This window comes from Rhinatrema bivittatum, chromosome 2, assembly GCF_901001135.1.
Source record: "Rhinatrema bivittatum chromosome 2, aRhiBiv1.1, whole genome shotgun sequence".
Lineage (NCBI taxonomy): Eukaryota > Metazoa > Chordata > Amphibia > Gymnophiona > Rhinatrematidae > Rhinatrema > Rhinatrema bivittatum.
The window spans coordinates 230,497,764-230,519,686 of record NC_042616.1 but is presented as its reverse complement, the minus strand read 5'-3'; positions in this window follow the sequence as shown (position 1 = coordinate 230,519,686).

Sequence of the window (21,923 nt, the reverse complement as noted above, 5' to 3'; positions counted from 1 at the left end):
CTGTTGTCGCTTTATCTTTTTCTGCACTGCCACTGCTTTCATCAGACCCCCACAGGGAAGATCTGGTCCTCTTGTCGGTGGATCAGCAGGCTTTGAAAAGCTCTGGATATTGAATGGTTAGCCTGCCACCCTATGGTAATTCCAGGGCCCACTCCTATGTCTTGGAATAGGGGGCCTTTGCAACAGTAGCAATGCATGAATATGTGTTCTGGGTGTCGCATAGCTCAGCAGTCGGTGCACTCGACTCCTAATGTCGCTCCCATTTTGGCAAACAACATGCCCAATCTGGTTCAATACTGGACATGGCATGTGGCATCTGTAAGGCCAAAATATTGTCTGGGCCCACACAACAGGATCACCCCCTCATTCACCTGGGAATGCAGGAGACGCACAAACTACACAATGCAGGAGACCCATTCATGAGGCAGGGAATGGCAGTGGGCCGGGTGATGTCATCTAAGGGCACCACGGGCCCTTTAAGAACCCAAGCACACCGTTTGTGTGCGCCTACAGGAGGACATGGGGAGGCTGAAGCAGGATGGCATGCAGGCGGCGTTCCAGGGTGAGTGTGCTGCTCTCTGGGGTGTCTGCTACCAATGATGTCCCTGCTGCATGAGGGGACTGGCGAGTTCCAGGTTGTCGCAGAGATGGGTGAGGCCGGTTACAGATGAGTCCCGTGACTGGTGAGCATAACAATGTTTATCTATGAAGGCCCGAGCCTCTGTGCCAGTAGCACACATACTTTCCCCTATGGGCTTGTGTGGGTTGTAAAAAGTAAGCTTGAGGATTTCCACTACTATAAACAATGCACATGCTTTTTACCCACACACAGGAAGAGCAATTTTTAGAAAGCCTATTTATTCAGATTAATGCATTTTGAAAATGTCTCTCTAAGAGGATACCCCTCAGTAGCTAAGCAGTTACTGGATAAGTCCCATGAATTCATAATTATCCTACCCCCTCCCCCATCTAAAAAAACATGTTCTTTAAAACATGGTACATACATTTCGTAGTAGGGAAGAGGGATTGGGTCAGGTGGAATTAGGGCATGGAAGGCAAAGTGTATGTGAGAATTTCATTTTCAAATCACCGTGTATGCTTCACTGCAGTACTTTGCATCATACCTGGGAATTCACAGGATTTCATCCTACGACTCAGGGAATTTGCATCAATTGCAGGGTCTCGGTGGAGACACTAGAAATCTGAGGGCCTCTCTGTATACAGCTCAGCTGCTCCCCTTCCTCAATAAACCTGCAGAGAACAAGAGAAGGGGGGGGGGGGAGGATGGGGAGCTTGGAGTAGATATTGCAAGCAGCATGTGGGAAGGAACTGGAGAGGGGCTGCAATATACACGAAACTCAGTCTGCAGCTGTGATTCCAGGACTTGGGAATCACTCAGCTAAGGACTGAGTCAGGATGCATAAATCCTGGAGCTGAGACTTATAGGGGGAGGGAGCAAAGAGAATGCAGGGATAAGGGAGAGATGAAGAGGAAGTATGCTGGGTCATCTTGGGAGGGGGGGGGTCAGGTGATAGTGATGGGTGGAAGAAAAAGAAAGTGGGGATTAGTAGGGTGGGGAGACAGTGGAAGAGAGAAAGCTGATACATATTCCTGCCCTTTCCCCTCCCCCTAACCTCTGCTAATCAACAGCAACCTCAGGGTGACCACAACGCAAAAGATCCCGGGTATGCTTTGCACCTGCTATAAAACAGCTCCTTGTAGAGATTGAAAAATTTCCCCTAGCATTATCAGTAAAATGCTGAGTACCCAGCTCTTTTCCTGTCTAATCCCCCACTCCTCTGGGGTGAATTCATGGTGACCCCCTCCCCCCGCTGCGTTGGCAGAGCAGGATTGGAACAGCAATGGGGTTTCAGATGGTATCAGAGGAGTCACAAATTGTAATAGAGGGGAAAGGATAGAAAAATAATTCTCTTTCTTACTGGGTCTCCCAGTATTAGGAATAGGGGTCTGAAACCCACCTAACTATTCTCCCAGGGGAAGGGGGAGAAGGCAGAACCCAAACAGAAAACAAACTTGAATGTAAGGAAATAAACATTTTACAGATTCTGAGTTATGACTCAGATTTATTATCATAAGTTTAAACAGTGACAAACAAGTAATGAAAATATTATAAATGTTCTGTAGCTTGTCCACAATTAATGCAACTTGGTTTCCTTTTAATTCCCAGTTAACAACTATTTTAAATGAAGAGAACCATAAAACAATCAGATAAGTAGGGTTTTAATATTAACTGCTATACTTTCCTTATCAAGAATTTAGTAATTAATGCTACTATGAAGAAAGTGAATCTTTGTGTCCCGATTCTGTCTTGCAGGTGCAGCAGGACAAAATCAACCCTCTAATTGCAGGTAAGTAGATAACAGGTGTTTTGTGTTGTTTCCTTTCCGTGTTGTTTGACTCTGTAAGTCTATTTAACCCTTTTTTTTTCTTTCTCGGTATCTTTCCAGTGAACTCTCCAGTCCCTGTGAATTTTGAGACTTTTGTACCGTGTGTCCTTTACTTATGTCTCTGGCACAATTACTTATGACAGCTGCGGCAGTGTTTCTGTAATCTCTTTCTTTGTGGTATTGGAAAAGTTTCAGTCTAACTAGAATTTGTGGCAAGTATACACTTAGCTGATTTTTTTTTTTAGGATGAATTCTCATACCCTCTGCCACTCACAGGGGGTGTGGCTTGTTGCAACGCCGCTCGTGGGCATGGCTTGAATGCCAGAGGGTCCCAGATGTCACTCCCCTATTGTGATCCTCTTGTTGTATTGGATACGTTGTCTCTGGAGCTGTCAAAAACCTATCTATACACTTTAAATAACAAAATAGCATGTTCCTCCATTGCACTACCCACATTTAACATCTGGAGTGTACTAGAAATCCTCCCTCACAGCCGAATTTTAAGAGGCCTGTGCACACAATTACCGGCGGTCACGCACGTGGCCAGGCCCTGCGCGCACCGTGCTCATGGCCTAAAGGGCTCGGCCACACGTGTAACCTCTGAAATGCGCAGAAGTGCTGGCGTAAAGAAAGGGATGGGCTGGGGGTGGGGTCTAGGTGGGGACGGGAGGGGAGAGGCAGGGGTTGGGCTGGGACAGCGCCATTAGCTGCTGTCTTAGGAAAGCACATGCCAGCAGCTAGCCTTCTTACTGAGGAGCAGTAAGTATAAAAAGAAAAAAATTGGTGATAGAAACAGGGGCGGATTGGCCTATCTGGGGATTGGGCATCCCCCGGTGGGCCGGTCGCACTAGTCATGTGGTCTGCCGAGCGCGGCCATGACAGAGCCGCGCTCGGCAGATCACATGGTATCTCCTGTGCTGGCCAGGGCGGCGAATCCATGGGCCAGTCTTCATCGATATCATTAGTGTAGGGATCGGGGAGGAGAGGGGAGGAGAGGGGAAGAGGGAAGAAGGATAGGGGTAAGTGTAGGGAAGTTCCCTCCCAGGTTGCTCCTTAATTGGAGTGAACTGGGAGGGAACTGGGGAAGGACCTGTTGCATCGGTATGCGTTTCTTTCTAATATTCCTCCCCGTTAAGCGCGTTAGAGGAAACCCGCCCGCACATGTGCATGGGAATTGTATTTTATAACGTGCGCACACTGACTTTTTAAAATCAACCCCTCAGTGTTTATTCATGGCGGCTAACTGGAACTGGGCTAGCTTATTGTGGAAAGCAAAAGATAATTAAATATCCTTATTCTAGCTAGCACAGAGGAATTAAATTCTGATGCTTTCTCATGTATGGTGAGGATTATTTTTAGACTTTCTTTCACTCATCTCTCCCACTATTGCCACAGTGCACTGAGTAAAAGGTTCAGATGCTTATCAATATGTAGTCACCACCAATGGCTGTATATTTATATACATAATCTGAGAAGTATTTTCATACTGGGGATGTTATAGGAATTAAAGCACTATTATCTGTACTTCCGTGTACTCTGACTACATTCTCACCCTAGTGCAGAGCAATGACTCACAGTGTCAAACTGTTTTCCACCTAAGATAAATAACAAAATGATTCCTCTAACTTTAGAAGCAGCTCTGCTGTTTGTTACCCTTTTCTTTTAACCTTCTCAGTGGGTTCTGTTCTAAGTTTTGCTATAACCAAGCTTACAGTTTCATATATGTAGTCTGTTTCTCACTGTAGCATACCATTACAGTAAAGCTAGACCTTCTCCTGTGACAGACTCTGGCTCTCCTAGATCAGTTCCATTGGTGAGAACTTACTTCTTTAGAAGATATGTGTATTCTCCTATATTATGAGAGCTGTAGCCCTCTTCTTGTTAGGAAACGCCAAGATAACTTATTATTATATATTTCTTCAAAGCAAGCCATAACAGTGGCATGCACAGCCATCTGTAGGCATAGTGATTGGAAAATCACTCACTTTATCCACATTACATTTGCCAAATTCCCAATCAACTCATATAATGCTATCAATGGCTGATGAAAATTCACCACGATATAGCCAGGTTAATTTAATATTAACAATTAATCTGCCTACCATAGACCTTACCTGGAATTTACCTTTTTTCTAAACAAATACACTAATACAGTCACATATACTTCAAACAACTGTACTGGAGATGTGTGCCTTCCTCTCTGTGCTCCACTGTTGTGTATTTCTGTGATTTCAGAGCAGTATCTGAAGAGACCTGGCAGGTGACTTATGCTCTCTCACGTACTCAAACCCAGGCTAACTGGAAGATCAGTGCTCCTGTGCTAACCTCAGCAAAAAGAAAATAGTTCTAACAAGCATTTAGGATCAGTTTTAATATACTTTTGACCTATGGACAACCTCCCATCTTTGTATGAAGTTCTAGGAAAGAAAATTTGGGAATTTTGAGACATAGTTTGAGACTGAGATGGAATCTGAATTTCTTTATCAGTGAAAAACTTATATGTATCAGTCACTAGCCCCTTCACATAATTTTCATTCCAACACTGTTGTGTTTTGTAAGGTTTGGGTGGACCCTTGGACACTGTGGCAGCTGACCACGCCCACGGGGAAGGTCCTCTGAGGGGCCAAAGGTCAGGCTCAGCTCTGGACACACAAACACAGATTATATCTTTATTTAGACAGTTTCTGAAGCCACCAGAGGTAGCGGTAGTGAGTAAAAGATGGAGCCCGGCTGGGCTAGTATTCCTCAGGGCGCTGGAACACCAGTTCCTCCGGTAGCAGTGCCTTAGTGAAAAGAACTGAGAGAATGAGTACAATAAGACATTCACAGAGTCCCCAGTATGGAGAAGCCCCGAGATAGGGAGAACTGGCCCTTGAGGAGCGAGTACCAGATCCCTGGGAGCAGAGACTCGTTGGCAAAGTACTCACGCATCAGTTCCACATAGGAGATGGCACTGGTGCTGGAACGGAGGCAGGCCCTCGAGGAGCGAGTACCAGATCCCTGGGAGCAGAGACTCATTGGAAAGCACTCACGCAGCAGTTCCACACAGGAGATGGCACTGGTGCTGGAACGGAGGCAGGCCCTCGAGGAGCGAGAACCTGGTTCCAGGGAAATAGCTCTGAGGAGTAGATGGTAGTATTACTCACAGATGGTGTCTGTGGCAAATTCTTCCAAGTAGAAGAGGAGTCAGAGAACATGGGCCCTCGAGGAGCGAATACTGGTTCCTGATAGCAACCTGAAAGAAGCAGAGAGGCCCCCGAGGAGCGGGTAACCCGTTAGCAGAAAAGAGTTGAATAGAAGTTGGAGGCAGAGTAGCTGGGTACGGAGAGCAAATCCCATCCGTAGGAAATCCCTTGCTAACTCAACGGCTAGCAATAAACAGTAGGCTTAAATATCCAGGCAGCGTGACGTCATCACAGGAGGACGCCCCTGAGGTTCGCGCCATAGAGGAAATAAGAATGAGGGCCGCGTGGCGTGAGCGCCCTAAGGTACCTGAGGAGCATGGCGGAAGGCAGCACCCAAGCCGGTCCGGAGACGCCGGAGAGTATAGCGAGCAGACGCCATGGCAGCCAGACATCCACAAGGAGCAGGAGGAGTCACAGAAAAAGAAAGGTAGGCAGAGTGAAACCGTTGGGCAGCAACGGTTGCAACAGTACCCCCCTTCAAAGGGCGGTGTCCTCTGAGGATACCAGGTTTTGGTTTCCAAGGATACAAGAGATGGAACTGATGGAGCATCTGTTTGTCAAGGATATTTGCCAGAGGCTCCCAAGAATTTTCTTCAGAGCTGAAACCTTCCCATGAAAGAAGGTATTCCCAAGTCTTGCCTTGTCTTCAGATATCAAGAATAGCTTCGACCTTGTATTCTAGGTCATCTTCTGCATTGATGGGAGATGGTTCCTGAGACTTGGAAGAGAACTCACTGAGAATGAGTGGTTTCAGAAATGAAACATGAAAAGCATTGTGGATGTTCAATCCAGGTGGAAGCTTCAGAATGTAAGTTATGTTGCCAAGATGTCAGAGGATTGGAAATGGTCCAACGTAGCGAGGAGCAAATTGAGTGGAGGGTAACTTCAGTCTAAGGTGCTTAGTGGAAAGCCAGACTTTGTCACCAGGTTGAAAGATAGGTGCTTTGGAATGGTGAGCATCATAACATCTTTTGGCTCGATCACTCGCTTTGAGTAACATTTCTTTCATCTGAGTCCATAATTTATGGAGATCATCAGTAGTGGATTGAGCTGCTGGGGACGTCACTGAGAGCTTCAGTGGAAGTGGTGGAGATGGTAAATGTCCATATACCACTTCAAAAGGTGTTGATCCAGTGGATGCTGCTGGATGAGAATTAATGGCGAATTCAGCCCATGGTAACAGTTCGGCCCAGTTATTCTGACGGCAACTCACATAGGCCCAAATGAACTGTTTCAGGGTCCTATGCATCTGTTCTGTTTGGCCATTTGATTGAGGATGATAGGCTGATGTATAGTCTAGAGCAGGGGTGGGCAATTCCAGTCCTCGAGGGCCACAAACCTGCCGAGGTTTTAGGATAGCCTAATGAATATGCATGACATAGATTTGCATACAACTGAGGCAGAGTGCATGCAAATCTCTCTCATGCATATTCATTAGGGATATCCTGAAAACCAGACTGGTTTGTGGCCCTCAAGGACCGGAACTGCCCACACCTGGTCTAAAGAGATGTCGAAAAGTTTGCACAAAGCCTTCCAGAATTTTGCCCTGAATTGTGATCCTCGATCCGATACTATGTGCTTCGGTAGGCTGTGAAGGTGAAGGATGTGGGTTATGAAGAGCTTTGCAAGCTCCAAGGCTGAAGGTAAGTCAGGCAGCACCACGAAATGGGCCATCTTGTTGAAACAGTCAACTGTGACCCAAATGGTATTCATACCTCCAGAGAGGGGAATATCAACTACAAAGTCAGTAGCAATATGCATCCAGGGCTGCTCCGGAGATGGAAGTGGTTGCAGCAATCCCCACGGTTGGCCAGAAGTAGGTTTGTGCTTGGCACAGTTGGCACAAGATGCTATGTAGGAGAATGTATCTTCCTTGATAGTTGGCCACCAATAATACTTCTGGAGCTTCAGCAGGGTACGGTGTTGACCAGGATGGCCAGTCAGCTTGGAATCGTGAGCCCAATAGAGCACTTTCTTCCTGAGATGTTTAGGCATGATGGTTTTACCAGCGGGCACAGAATGGGTAGCACCCAAGATGACTTTCTTCGGGTCGATTATATACTGAGGTTCTTCTGGAACATCTTCTGAGAGAAAGGAGCATGACAGGGTATCAGCTCTGGTATTCTTGTCTCCGGGGCAATATTTGAGCACAAAGTCAAAACTGTTAAAAAATAAGGATCATCTGGCTGTCTATGGTTAAGACGTTATGCATGGCGGAGATACTCTAGATTCTTATGATCCGTAAACACGGTAATTTGATGTTGAGCACCTTCGAGCCAAGCCCGCCATTCCTCGAATGCCAACTTAATAGCCAGGAGCTCTTTACCTCCGATCCCATAGTTCTTCTCTGCCAGAGAGAACTGTCGCGAGAAGAAAGAGCAGGGATGTAATGCTTTGGAGTCTCCGGTTTGGCTCAAGACAGCCCCCACACTGACGTCAGAGGCGTGGACCTCCACGATGAATGGCTTGTTGGGGTCTGGATGATGTAGGCATGGTTCAGTGGAAAAGGCAATCTTTAAATTCTCAAACACGGAAATGGCCTCTACAGACTATTTAGAAGCATTGGCCACTTCTGGATCATTGCAGTTAAGGGCACAGTTAAAGAAGAGTAATTCTTTATGAAGCTTGTATAATAATTGATGAACCCCAAAAATCATGTCCGGGCCTTCAGGCTGGTAGGTTGGGACCAATTTTTAATACTCTCTAGTTTTTGGGGCTCCATCTGGAAGCCATCTTTAGTCACAATGTAGCCAAGAAAAGGCACAAGAGTCCTTATGGAATTCGCACTTGGATAGCTTGACGTAAAGCCGATGTTCTAGTAGTCTTTGTAGTACTTGTTTGATGTCCTCTAGATGGATAGATAAGTCCTGAGAAAATATCAGGATATTATCTAGGTACACCACGATACTCTGGTACAACAGGTCCCACAAGATATCATTCATCATGTTCTGGAACACGGCGTGTGCGTTGCACAGACCGAAGGGCATTACTAAGTACTCGAAATGATCATCTCGAGTGTTGAAGGCTGTTTTCCATTCATCGTCACTGCGAATGCGGACTAAGTTGTACGCCCCCTTCAGGTCAAGTTTCGAGAATATTTTGGCAACTTGAAGCCGGTCGAACAGCTCTGAGATTAAAGGCAGGGGATATCGGTCTTTGATCGTGATCTCATTCAGACCTCGATAGTCGATACAAGGATGCAAGGTACCGTCCTTCTTCCTCACGAAGAAGAAACCTGCACCGGCTGGAGACTTTGATGATCTAAAGAATCCCATCTGTAACTTCTCCTCGATGTACTCGGACATAGCCTTGTAGTGGATAGACACGTCCTTTAGGAGGTTCAGTGTTAGGTTTCAGCCTTATGGCACAGTCGTAAGATCTGTGTGGAGGAAGGATGTCAGCAGCTTATTTGGAGAACACATCATTGAATGATGCGTATTGAAGCGGAAGTCCTGGCTTCACTGGAGTTGTAGGCATGCAGAGGAAAGGAGAACCCTCCTTAAGGCACTTGCCATGACAACCTGAGCTCCAGTGGGAGAGTTCCAAGGTGGCCCAGTCGATTTGAGGCTGATGCGACTGCAACCAGGGTAATCCCAGAACGATAGGGGGCATAGCATTCTCTAACACAAAGAAGGAAGTTGGCTCACTATGGAGGGCTCCGGTGCGAAGGGTTATCGGTTCGGTATGCCAGGTCACGTCACCCGGGAAAGGCTCTCCATGGATAGATGATAAGAGCAGTGGAACTTCCAAAGTGTCGAGGGGAATACTCAAATGTTCCACTAGGCGTCGAAGTATAAAGTTGCCTCCTGCCCCTGAATCCACCAGGGCAAGAGTTTGAACTTCGGATGGTTCACAGATCAAGGAGACTGGGAGAGAGAGCGGAGGAGAGGTCGTGGTAAGGTCTAAGAACAGTCCTCCCGCAGAACTTAGGCCCGTTCATTTCCCGGACGAATTGAGCATGTTGGGACATCGTGAACAGTCTGTCCACAGTACATACACAGGCCATGCCTCTTCCGAAGTCAGGTGACTGCGACCAAGTTGCATCAGTTCTTCTCTACTGGTGACAGGTATTGCTGGAAATATCTGGAGTGTAGGTTTAGCATGAACCTTCTTCTGAACCAGTCTAGTGGTAGGCTTGAGTTCTTTCACCTTATCACGGAGCCGATGGTCAATTCTAGCAGCCAAAGCCACTAGTTCATCCACCGAGTCAGGTGTCTCACGAGCGGCCAGCTCGTCTTTCAAGCGAGTATCCAGATCTCTGAAGAAGATGGTTTTCAGGCATTTGGAATCCCAGCATAGTTCCATAGCAAGAGTCTTATACTCTATTGCAAAATCAGCCAGTGGTCGGTTGCCTTTCTTCAGGTCTACCAGAGTAGAACCCGCAAAAGTCACTCGAGCAGGATCGTCAAAAAGGGACTTAAACAAATCCAAAAATCCGTCAATATCCGTCAGAATTGGATCCTTACTAGGGGTGTGAATCGTGTGATCGATCGTCTTAATGATCGATTTTGGCTGGGGGTGGAGGGAAATCTGATTGTCGTGTTTTTTTGTTTTTTTTTTAAATCGTTAAAAATCGTAAATCGGGGGAGGGCAGGAAAACCGGCACACCAAAAAAACCCTAAAACCCACCCCGAACCTTTAAAACAAATCCCCCACCCTCCCGAACCCCCCCAAAATGTTTTAAATTACCTGGGGTCCAGTGGGAGGGGGGGGGGTCCCGGCATGATCTCCCTCTCTCTGGCCACGACTGCGTTAAGAGAAATGGTGCCGGTGGCCCTTTGCCCTTATCATGTGACAGGGCAAAGGTAGCGCCGGCGCCATTTTGGTTCCTGGCTCCCGACGTCACGCATGCAGGAGATCGCCCCCGGACCCCCGCTGGACCCCCAGGGACTTTTGGCCAGCTTGGGGGGGCCTCCTGACCCCCACAAGACTTGCCAAAAGTCCAGCAGGGGTCTGGGAGCGACCTCCTGCACGTGGGTCGTATTGCCAATCTTCAAAATGGCACCGGCGCTACCTTTGCCCTCACTATGTCATACGTATATATACTGAAAGACCCCTACAAAGGCCTTCATTTCGCCCGACCATGGGCTTCCTCAGGGGGAGCTGGTAATCTTCCAACAGAAATCACACGAAAGCAGTCACTGCATAATTTCACCCAAGACAGGTGGATTCCGTTGTTGCTTCTCTATTGAGTGTTCTCAGGCGATTAGTAATTGGAACATGCATTGCACTTGTCCAGTAGCTAGACTGTCAAAGCTGTCAGAGACCTTCTTAGTTCTGGATATTACTTATGCCGAAATTAATATTGTGCTCTCTCTATATATATCTAGAGAGAGAGAGAGAGAAATAGGAGGCAAAAGACTAATTGCAGGTCTGAGATTCAGTTTGCATATCAAGACTACTACGGTCCTCCTCCACAGATTTCCTCTGGCTTCTTCCTGCCCAGGGCTCTTGACGCTACTGCTCTTCACTTTTATGGCTTGGGGGGAAAAAGGGAATTGGATTCAGAGAACAACCAACACAGGCCCCAACTTTTATGGTCTAGGCTACTGATACACAGACCTAAGGGAAAAAGCACAAAACTGCTTCTACGGCCTATTTCAAAAACAAAGCATGTAACACAGCATTATCTGAATTTTCAAGAAGGCTCCTCACCCAGTAAAAAATGTAGCTTTGTTAATATATAAGGTCTGAGGGTAACCTGCACAGAGCGGCAGTTACTACCCTTTACAGAAACATGGGGATAACCTGCATGGAGTGGCAGTTGCTACCATAGGAAACTTGCTGGGCAAGCTAGATGGATCATTAGAACATAAGAACATAAGAAAGAACATAAGAAAATGCCATACTGGGTCAGACAAAGGATCCATCAAGCCCAGCATCCTGTTTCCAACAGTGGCCAATCCAGGCCATAAGAACCTGGCAAGTACCCAAAAAGTAAGTCTATTCCATGTTACCATTGCTAATGGCAGTGGCTATTCTCTAAGTGAACTTAATAGCAGGTAATGGACTTCTCCTCCAAGAACTTATCCAATCCTTTGGTCTTTTCTTGCCATCAGTATTATGTTAATATGTTACTGGGCTAGGGCTTTCTACCAATTTGGTTGGTGCACTTTGCCCCTCATATGGAACCTTTGGGTATTCCTTGCCATTGTGGATGGCTGCTTTGCAACTTTCATGGTGCTTGGGGTCTTCATGCCACTGTTTGTGCTGCTTTGACCCTCTATCAGTGCCTCAGGGTTTTTTCCTCCCACCTTTTTTGCTTTTTTCCTACTTCATGATGACTTTGACTGTTCATACCCTCCATGGTACTGCATTGCACCTCTTTTAGTGCATTGGGGTTTTCATGCCACTGATGTTGGTGCCCTTTGCCTGTCATGAGGAATCTTGAGGTATTGTTGCAACAATGGATGGCTGCTTTGCATTTCTTATGATGCTCTGGGGCCTTCATGCCACTGTTTATACTGCCTTGGCCCTTTATCAGTGCCTTCGGATTCTTTTCTTCCACCTTTGATGCTGTTTTCCATCTCTTTTGGAACATTGGGTTGTTCATGCCAATGTTGTTGGTGCTCTTTGCCCCTGTTAGGGTATTCTTACCACTCTTGCTGCTGCTTTGCTTCTCTCATGATGCCTTGGATTATGACTGTCTCTGATTGGACTTCATTACCCTTTTATGATGCCTTTGGCTATTCATGACACTTTTGATGCCACTTTGACTCATTCTTGGTGTCTCGAAGTGGTCTTCCCCCTTCTGATGATGTCTACTCGTGTTTCCCTAGAATTCATTAGAAAATCCCAATTTTAGAGCCCAAAATAAGCTGCATTGCTTCCTCCACTGACTTAAGATGAAATGAATAAACAAATGGAATAAAGATACAATTTTTTTGTTTGAAACAAATCAAATGCATTTTGATGACCTATGAAATGAATGAATAAACCAAAAAGAAAGTTATGGTTGTGTTTTGTCATCACTGTTGCTGCTGCTGCTGTTGCCTAGTCTCTTCCTCCTGCCCTGTCTGCTTCTTGGTTGTGTAGGGATCCTGTTAGTCCTCTACTAGAGTTAGTTAGGATTTTACTATTTGGTGTAAGGAGAGACAGTTTAAGTATAAAGGGCCGGATTTTAAATGCCCTGTGCGCGGGCGCGCCTATTTTGCATAGGCCGCCGGCGCGCACAGAGCCCCGGGACGCGCATAAGTCCCGGGGCTTCATAAAAGGGGCGTGTCGGGGGCGTTCCGAAAGTGACGCGGCATTTCGGGGGTGTGACGCGGCGTTTCAGGGGCGGGCCCGGGGGCGTGGCGCTGGCCCGGGGGTGTTGTCGAGGCCTCCGGACCAGCCCCCGGGTCGGGTGATGGCGTGCCAGCAGCCCGCTGGCGCGTGCAGATTTACGTCTTCTTTTAGCAGGCGTAAATCGTGCAACAAAGGTAAGGGGGGTTTAGATAGGGCCGGGGGTGGGTTAGGTAGGGGAAGGGAGGGGAAGGTGGGGGGAGGGCGAAGGAAAGTTCCCTCCGAGGCCTCTCCGAAATCGGAGCGGCCTCAGAGGGAACATGCAGCATGCGCCGACCCTGGATTTTATAAGATACGCGCGGCTACGCGCGTATCTTATAAAATCCAGCGTACTTTTGTTCGCGCTCACGCAAAATTATAAAATCTACCCCAAAGAGTTTGCAGCTCCCCCAAGTGGAATTCTTGCAATGGAACTGTCCAATTGTTTATTCTGGGAGATCACCAATTTACCATTGTAGATCCTTTTTGCTTTGAAGGAGTCAGCATGTCTGGTACTGAGCTCTGGCTTAACCTTCATGGAGTTGTTTATCTTGGATGAGAGTTTCTTTCCATCCTCTCATTCTGTTCTTTATTCTTTGCTTAAGCATTTGAGTTTGGAATGCCAAATTAGTTTGGACTCAGTTAAACATCATTTAATTTTGATCTTCAATCCAATGGGAGAAGTTCCCTTCCAAAAAGAGGAATCTGAGATCTCCAAGATCCAAGGAGAGGATGACTTCCAGCCATCCTAAGGAGAGGAAGAAGGAGAAAGGGGAAAGAAGGATAGGAGATGTGTACTTCAATGGCCCATGAATATCTGTTGAATTTTGGAAGATGAGGAGTGAAAGGTATCACCTTTAATTCTACAAGAGGAGGAAGGAGATAAAAGACTACAACCTTCAAAGTACACCTTTGAAACTTCAAATTCCCATGGGAGGGAAGCAACAAAGCTTTGCCCAGAACCCTATGAGAGGGAAGAAATCAAATAACTAAAAGTAATATCTGAATTTAAGAAAGACTGTAAGAAGTCACAAACTTATTAAAAGTATTTGCACCATCTTGAGAATGAAGTACAGAGCTGTAAAGACTTTAAATCATCATTTGCACCTTATCAGTAAAAAGAGAAATGTTGGAAACCAACAAATACCTTATCATGCATGTTAATGAGTAGAGCCTTCATAATTCTCTAGGCTGTGCTTATCAATGCTGTGTGCAAAAGACCAAACAAGTGGCAAACATTAAGAGCAATGTAAGGGTCATGAAAGGAAACTTTCCCCCTACACAGGAAATCCTAGATATATATACATCTTGTGATGTAGTGACGCTGTCCATTTAAATTGAAATCTGAGATATGGCCTTTGGAACTGTTATCCGGGTTCAGCCATCACAGAGGTTACATTTGCAGCAAGGTGTTTTGCCCCCCAAAAACAAAAAACATAAAAGCAAAGAAAAACCTTCTGCTCTCTTCTCTGGATGCCTTAGGAACTGGGCACCACAAAACCATAGAAAGCGATAGAATTCCTTGGGATCTGGCTTCCATTTTTGCCTGCTGCTATCTTGCTCTGCACTAGGTACCTTTGGATGCTAATGCTTCTCTTCTTCCTGCCTTGCTCTGCCCTCTGTGCATGGGAGCTGATGCCACTGTGCTTGCTGCCTTATCCCTCACTCAATGTCTTGGAGTGTTGATGCCGCGCTTCTTGCTGCCATAGGCCTTATTTAAGATTTTAATTTTGGTTCATTTTATTTCATTGTGGGTGGGAGAGGTACTCATTTTATCAGCTCCTTTAATATTTTCCATTTGCAAAACTGAAAGAAACATTAAGTTGAACCAACAAATTAATAAACCAAAATGGGGCCTCCCTGTATCTCCTCCCCCGCCACCATAACATTTTACATCTGTCAAATAATATGGTGTCAGTTGGTCCTGAGGTTGGCGCCATTTTTAAAAACATGAGCCAGCAGGGAAAGAGTAAATGGGGATCGCTCTGGCCCCTTTCTTCATGGAAGATTTTCATGGAAGGGGTAAATGGGGACCAGAGAGGCCACAGCCCTAGCATATTTGTGGCAGGGAGTGGATAGGCCGAGGGAGACCCTAACATTTTTGTGGGATGGGAGAGGTGCCTGGGGAGGCTGGAAGTGGGGGCAAGAAAGGAGGGTCCAGGCTCAGTAAAGATAGAGGCAGAGAGGTCTAGAGAAGTACCTTTATTTTTTTTTTTTTTTTTGAAACAAACCAAACATTTTCAGATGTCTAATTTCAGTTCATTCCATTCAGAACAAACCAAAAATAGATTTTTTGTTTTTAGTATGAAAAATGCATTTGCTTAAAGTGAATGCACATCCCAATCTCTTGTTCTGTGCTTTGGAGAGCTGAATTGATAGCACTCATCTTGCGGTTATTTTACAGCATTTAGAGAAAGATTTAAGGAAGAAGTCCTGCAGTGCTATTTGTGCATCGTGGCAAGAGCAATTGATTTTTGTGCGAGTTTTAACATCAAATGTATGCCTTACTCAAGATTTGTGCTATTTTGGATTTGCACAAGAAAATGTTTTGCAGCATTTTTGCGTGTTTCTTGAACAATTTCTACATTGCAGAGGTATAAAATATGCATGAGTTTTTGTGCTCTTTAAGTACAGTATAAATGAAGAATTCATTGCACACACTACTTGTAATGTTGTGGGAAATTTATTTATGCAATTATTTTGTTCAACCCTTAGATCTAGTCCTTAATATTTTGTCCCAGTTCTTGTAGCTCATAGAGAGGCTCCCTGCACTGCATACCTGGGATGTATCTTGATACACAGATTTCAAACTCACTTTGTCCCTAAACTGGAAGGAAGGGGGTGGGGGGAGGAGTCTTATTTGCAACCAAAAATGATTTCAAAATGGCACACTGCTTTTTCTTATGCAGAAAAGGAAAGCAAGAGAGAAAATATCTACAGCAGGCCTCCCCAAACCTGTCCTAAGGACCCTTACAGCCAGTCGGCTTTTCAGGATATCTACAACGAATATGCATGAGATGCATTTGCATATATACTGGGTCTCCGATATATGAATATTTATTTCACATATATTCATAGTAGATATCCTGAAAATGCAACTGGCTGTGAGGTCAACAGGAGAGATTTGGGAACCCTGGGTTTATAAGGATAGTTTGAATAAAAGAGGGTACAAATTACAAAAACAGTGATTTCCCTTGGCGAAAGGAACTGCCTTCATATTGTCCTCTCTCCACAATGTGCATACGTTTACCAGCATAGAGAGGAGGTGTTCCTATAGGCATATGTAGGTCAGGGGAGGAAAAATCTGAACATAGATTGCATTTTCAAATCTCCCTATGTTATTTTCCATGGAAAAGGTGCCCGCAGAAAAAGCCGGTTCAAGGCTCTGCAGATATGTTTTCCCCCAGGTCAATTTTGCAAAGGAATGGTGTACGTGTATTGTCCCATTTAGAACTGGTGCAAGGACCCATGAACCCAAGGTATCCACGAATATTGCATTGATGTGGGTAGTTGTGATCCAGCAAGTCCTGTTTGACCAAGAAAGATCATTTTTCTGTCCTGACTGAGAAGAGGAATTCCTCAGCATCTACTACTCCTAAAATCTGGGAAGAGGCGGGTGGCATCTTATAGACTTAGAGAATTTATTGAGGCATGAACTTATTTGAAGGGTTTTACTACTACTACTGTTTATCATTTAAATGTGCTACTACACATACAGAGCATTGTATAGATAATACATAAGAGACTGTCCCTGCTCCATGGAGCTTATAATCTAGTCAAGACAAACATACATGAGAAACAAGACTCTATGGGAAATTTTATATAAGGGTTTAGGATTTGAAAGCAGCCTCTAAAAAGTGAGTTTTTAGAATGGATTTGAATACCTATATTCACATTTCTCTAGGGATAGGAAGGAGATGAGATAATTGTTTGTGCCAAGAGTTAGATGTCCCATGGCAAAGGCAGGGGTAGCAAATGATAGGAGAGTGCAATTATAGCACAATGTTGCCCATTGCCAAGGGCACTTTCATTATTAGAAGATGAAAATTAGTTCTGGCTCCAGCTCTCTCCCTCCCTGCTGGTTTCTGGCTCTTTGTGTCTCTACTTCTGCAGGCCTTGCTGTCAGTTTGAATCTCTAGTGGGCTTCTACCGTCAGTGAATGCCTGCTGGAGATAGAATCTGATTGACCAAGCCAAATGTTCTATCTTCTAATATTTAGGAAAGCATGTCAAAACACAATTTCCTGACATAGTATGAGACAGAGAAAGACAGGTAAGTGGTAAATATTTCACCATCCAGTTAATTCAGAAACACTGAACATACTAGGTACATAGTAAAAGCTCAGCAGAAGAATGCTACATTTGACATATATTTCTTATTAATGTGCTATGCAATTTTCAACAGTGCATAAACCACTGCACTGCATCATCTATAGGTTTTTTTTTTTTTTTTTACAACTTTATTAATTTCTCTTTCCATTTAAAACCAGATATGGTGTACGTAGTTTGACTTGATTTGAATCCAGATTCAGTTCTTTGAATTTTATCCTCAGATTTACTTGACTAATAAGAACAAATTCTGGAAAAATTAAAAGAAGATATTTCTGGAAATCAGTTTGTTTCCTCCATGAATGCATGATATACATTTGTGAATTTATGAATTTATTCACTCGTATTTGCTCTCTGAGGCATGCACATAGGATCCAACTTAATCTGATCTGTCTGTTCTTTATTGGGCAAAAAGGAAACAGACAGGGAACTGTTGGAGGGAGAGACAGACAGACAAATATGCCTTTGAAGAGAGAGGAAATATTGTTAGTTAATATTATTTGTTTGGCTCTCTCTCCTTTGTTTGTTGTGTGAGACATTTTCTGCGGTTGGGGTTGTGACTTCGGCTTCTCTCTGTTACTGACAGGCATGTCATTTCTCTCTTTTTTTTTCAATCTCTGCCTCACTAGCATAATGATACAAACATACTGGATGATGGATAATACAGTTTATTGGTCTGCATGGATGATGGTACATCGTATTGCTAATTGACTGACTGCTGGAGCTGTCTGTCATCTGCTGCTTCCATTGCCACACACACACAATACCAATATCCAGAGGTATACAAGCCAAAAAATCAAATCTGGTCATGCTGGAATCGGCCTGAGGCACTTATATAATCTGCCTATCTTGTATATGATTGTATTACATGTAGCCAATGCCATCCCATGTCCCAGCTATAGAGGTGGAAGGGGTCATATAGATGTCCAATTTAAGGATTCATGCAGATGTTGAAAAGGACTTACAACAACTGACAAAATAGATTTACTATTCAAAGATATGCCGGACACTAGGCTGATGTTGCCAGTGATTTGCATTATTGTTGAGGCAGTACATTAGAAGGTATTTACAACAAAAAGAAATACAGTCTCTGTGCAGTCACTATTTCTATTCTTGTGGAATAGATGTCTCCTTTCTCTCAATTCCTTAGAACTCTCTTATAACACCCCCTCCAGTGAGATTACTGAATTGAGTTTTCAAAGTCAAGGGGGGAATCCTTTTGTGTATGACACAAAAGAATCCATCTATTCCCATCCACATGGATAGATCCAGAAGAGGCCTACTCTCTGGTTGCCATACCAAACTCTTGTGCTGTCCTCTAGAGATGTGCAGGGGGAAAAGCTTTGTTTCAATTTGTTAATATTTTATTAGTTTACAGTAATTTGTTTCATTAATTTCAAACTGCAAAAGAAAAATGGGCTCAGGTCGCAAACAAGGCTAGGTCTCAATGCCAAAACCTGGTCATGGGCCAAGGCCTAAGCCTGACTCCAGGGTCAGGCATGAGGCAAGGTCCCAGTCACTGAGATCCTGGCCTAGGTCCCAAGCCTAAACCCAGGACTGATGTGGGAATCCAGCCAAAGCCAGCTCATGGTTACCAAGGGCCTAGGTCTGGGTTTAGGTCTGACAGTGGGACCTGGGCCAAAAATCTGGGTTCGATGTCGGAGCCCAGTCTTGGTTGGATCTCAGTAATAGAGGCCAGAGCCAGGGTCTTGGCCTCAGCCTAGGCTCAAGGCCATGGCCCAGCTGCCGAGGCCCAGGCATAGTCCTGAGGCCTAGACCAAAGGCCTAGACCAAGGTCCTACACTACAACCCAGCCAAAGCTGGGTCCCATTGCAGGAGACTGGATGTGGACTTGACTTGAAGCCAACCAAAGCCAGGTCTTTGTTGCCAAAACCCAGGCATGGGCCTGGGCCTAGGCCAGGGTAAAGTTGAAGCCTGATTAAAGCTGGATCCTGGTTGCTGAGGCTTAGGCCTGGGACCTAGCTTAGGCCCAGGCCCAAGACTCCCAATCATCAAGACCCAGGTGTATGTCCTAACCTAGGCCTGGGTCTGACAGAATGACCTGTCCGAGATCGGGTTCCTTCACAGATGCCGGAGCCAAGAACAGTCCTTCCGGCATCTTAATTTCTTTACCCAGCAACTAAAAATGATGTTCTCCACTTGGAAGATGTGCCACAGTGATGTCACGTTCACGCCTTCATCTAGGGCAGATTGCATCATGTTGTTATATGGCCTTATATTTCTATGTCTCCATAAAATTAAATTGCCTTCACAAATACTTCCAAAAATATGTAATCAATGCTGACTGAATATTGTTTTAAATGGAGGAAAAGACCTCAGAACCCCACATGCACTGTTCAAGTATTAAAACAATATTCAATTGGCATTGAAAAATTTCTGAAAAATTATTAAAACGTGGTTGTCCTTTTGCACAAATTAGAATAGCATACAAAAGAGCCCAGTTTTCTAATCGTGATCTTCTGTTATGTAGATCAAGACACAACAATATGAATGATGGAACTGTTAATTTCATCACTAGATATAGCCATGCGATGCCTAAAATAGTGAAAATTATGAAGAAACATTTTTCTATCATGGAATTACATCCCTCTTTCAAAGATTTGAAAATTCATACATCATACACACGGATCAAAAACATCAAGGAGTATGTGACCCTGGCTCTTTTGCCCTGTTCAGTCAATAAACAAGTACAAGCTTTTATAGGTACTCCTCCACGAGGACATTTTTCTTGCTGGAGAAGATGTGTGTTCTATCTGAACATGCTCCAAGTCAATGAATTTGTTAATCTGTATGATCAGCAAAGTTATGATCTGCATCATTTTACGACTTGTAATACAGATTTTGTGGTGTAGATCATCATCTGTTCATGTCCCCATTTATATGTGGGGAAGACTACAAGAGTCCTTAAAACCAGGTTATCAGAACATAAGAGTTGTATAAAAAATAGGAAGATGGAAGCACCTATGGTTTCACATTGCGCAGAGTACCAACATGAATTTCCTGGACTCAAATGTATTTTCATAGACCGAGTTGAACGTGATGTCAGGGGAGGTGATTGGGACAGGAAGTTATTTCAACTTGAACAAAGCTGGATCTACAGATTACACAGTATTGAACCTTGTGGAATGAACACAATTATTGATTGGTCCTCCTTTTTATAAATACATCTAATTTTAATCAGTAGAAAAAGCAAATTGGGGTAGATTTTCAAACCTGCGCACGGACGTACATGTGTGCGTGCTACCTGGCGCACACACATGTATGCCCGATTTTATAACATGTGTGCGCATGTTATAAAATCGGGGGTTGGCGCACGCAAGGGGGTGCACAATTGTGCACCTTGCACGCGCCGAGCCTGCACTGCCTTCCCCTGTTCCCTCCCAGGCCTGAGGCCTCCGCACGGCCTGCCCCAACTCTGTCCCCCGGAATGACTCTTGCTAGTGTTGGTCCCAGTTTCCATCACCTGCCCTGCAGCCAATGTAATGGGGCACAAACTCCAGGACCTCTGGCAAAAGATGCACCACCTTCTGGAACAAGCAACAGCACATTTTAATAGGCAGGTGGACAAGAGACATTGCTCTGTACCTCAACTCCAGCCAGGGGACCTGGTATAGCTCAGAACAAAAACTTATGCCTCAAAATGCCTTTGCTGAAGTTTACTCCAAGATTTGTGGGTCCCTGTTATGTGACAGCTAGAGCTAGCAGCTTACAAAATTAAGTTACCCCTGACACTTCTGATTCACAGCATCTTCCATGTATCCTTGCTAAAATCAGCCATCCTATCTTGGGCAACCAAACCATCCCTCAAACCCATCAAAATTGCAGCTGAGGAGGACATCCAGTATGAAGTTGAGGAGATCCTGGATTCCAGGAGAGTCAGGAACCAAATCCAGTACTTAATTTCCTGGAATAACTTCAGCCCTGAATAGGACTCCTGGGAGCCAGCTTCTAAGCTCCAAACCCCATAGCTATTACGGGACTTCTACCAGAAGTTCTCCTGGAAACCCAAGCCCAGAAGACAAGGAAGGAATTTGGATGGGGGGTATTGTTATATTTGGCAGCTTATGGGTCTGCCCCATGAGCTGCTGCACTCACCCATCCCACTGAACAACAATGCAGGAGACCTACTGTCACTGCATGCTGCTGACCGCCGCTGACATGGCCAGGCTTCCAACTTCCCTTAGGCATATGCAGACATAATATAGACCTCATCCAGCCTTGCTTTGCCCTGCTGTCTTGTCCAGTGTCTCCTGTGTGTCTTTGTTTGTCCATGGCTTGATTTCCTGGACCTGACCTCTTGCATTGGACCTGATTACACTTGCCTGCTACCTGGACATGACATCTTGCATTGGACATGACTAAGCTTGCCTGCCGCTTGGACCTGACTTCTTGAATTGGACCTGTCTATGCTTGCCTGCCACCTGCCCCTACCACTGGTCAGTTCCTCATCTCTCCAGTCAACTGCCTGTCCTGACCTCGGCATGCCTATGGACCGTTGCTCATTCTACCACCAAAGGGACCCACCCAAGACCTTCTGGCTACCAGAACCCTAGGGTTCAACCTGTGGGGGAGGAAACTGGTATAGTCGAAGCTCCAGTCTGTCCCACATCAGGGTGCATTCACCAGCTGTTGGAGTAGGCCTCTTGTTCCCCTATGAGGCTATGTCATCTATGCCACAGCAGTAAGGACTCACTTTCATGCCACTCATCACAGAGTGA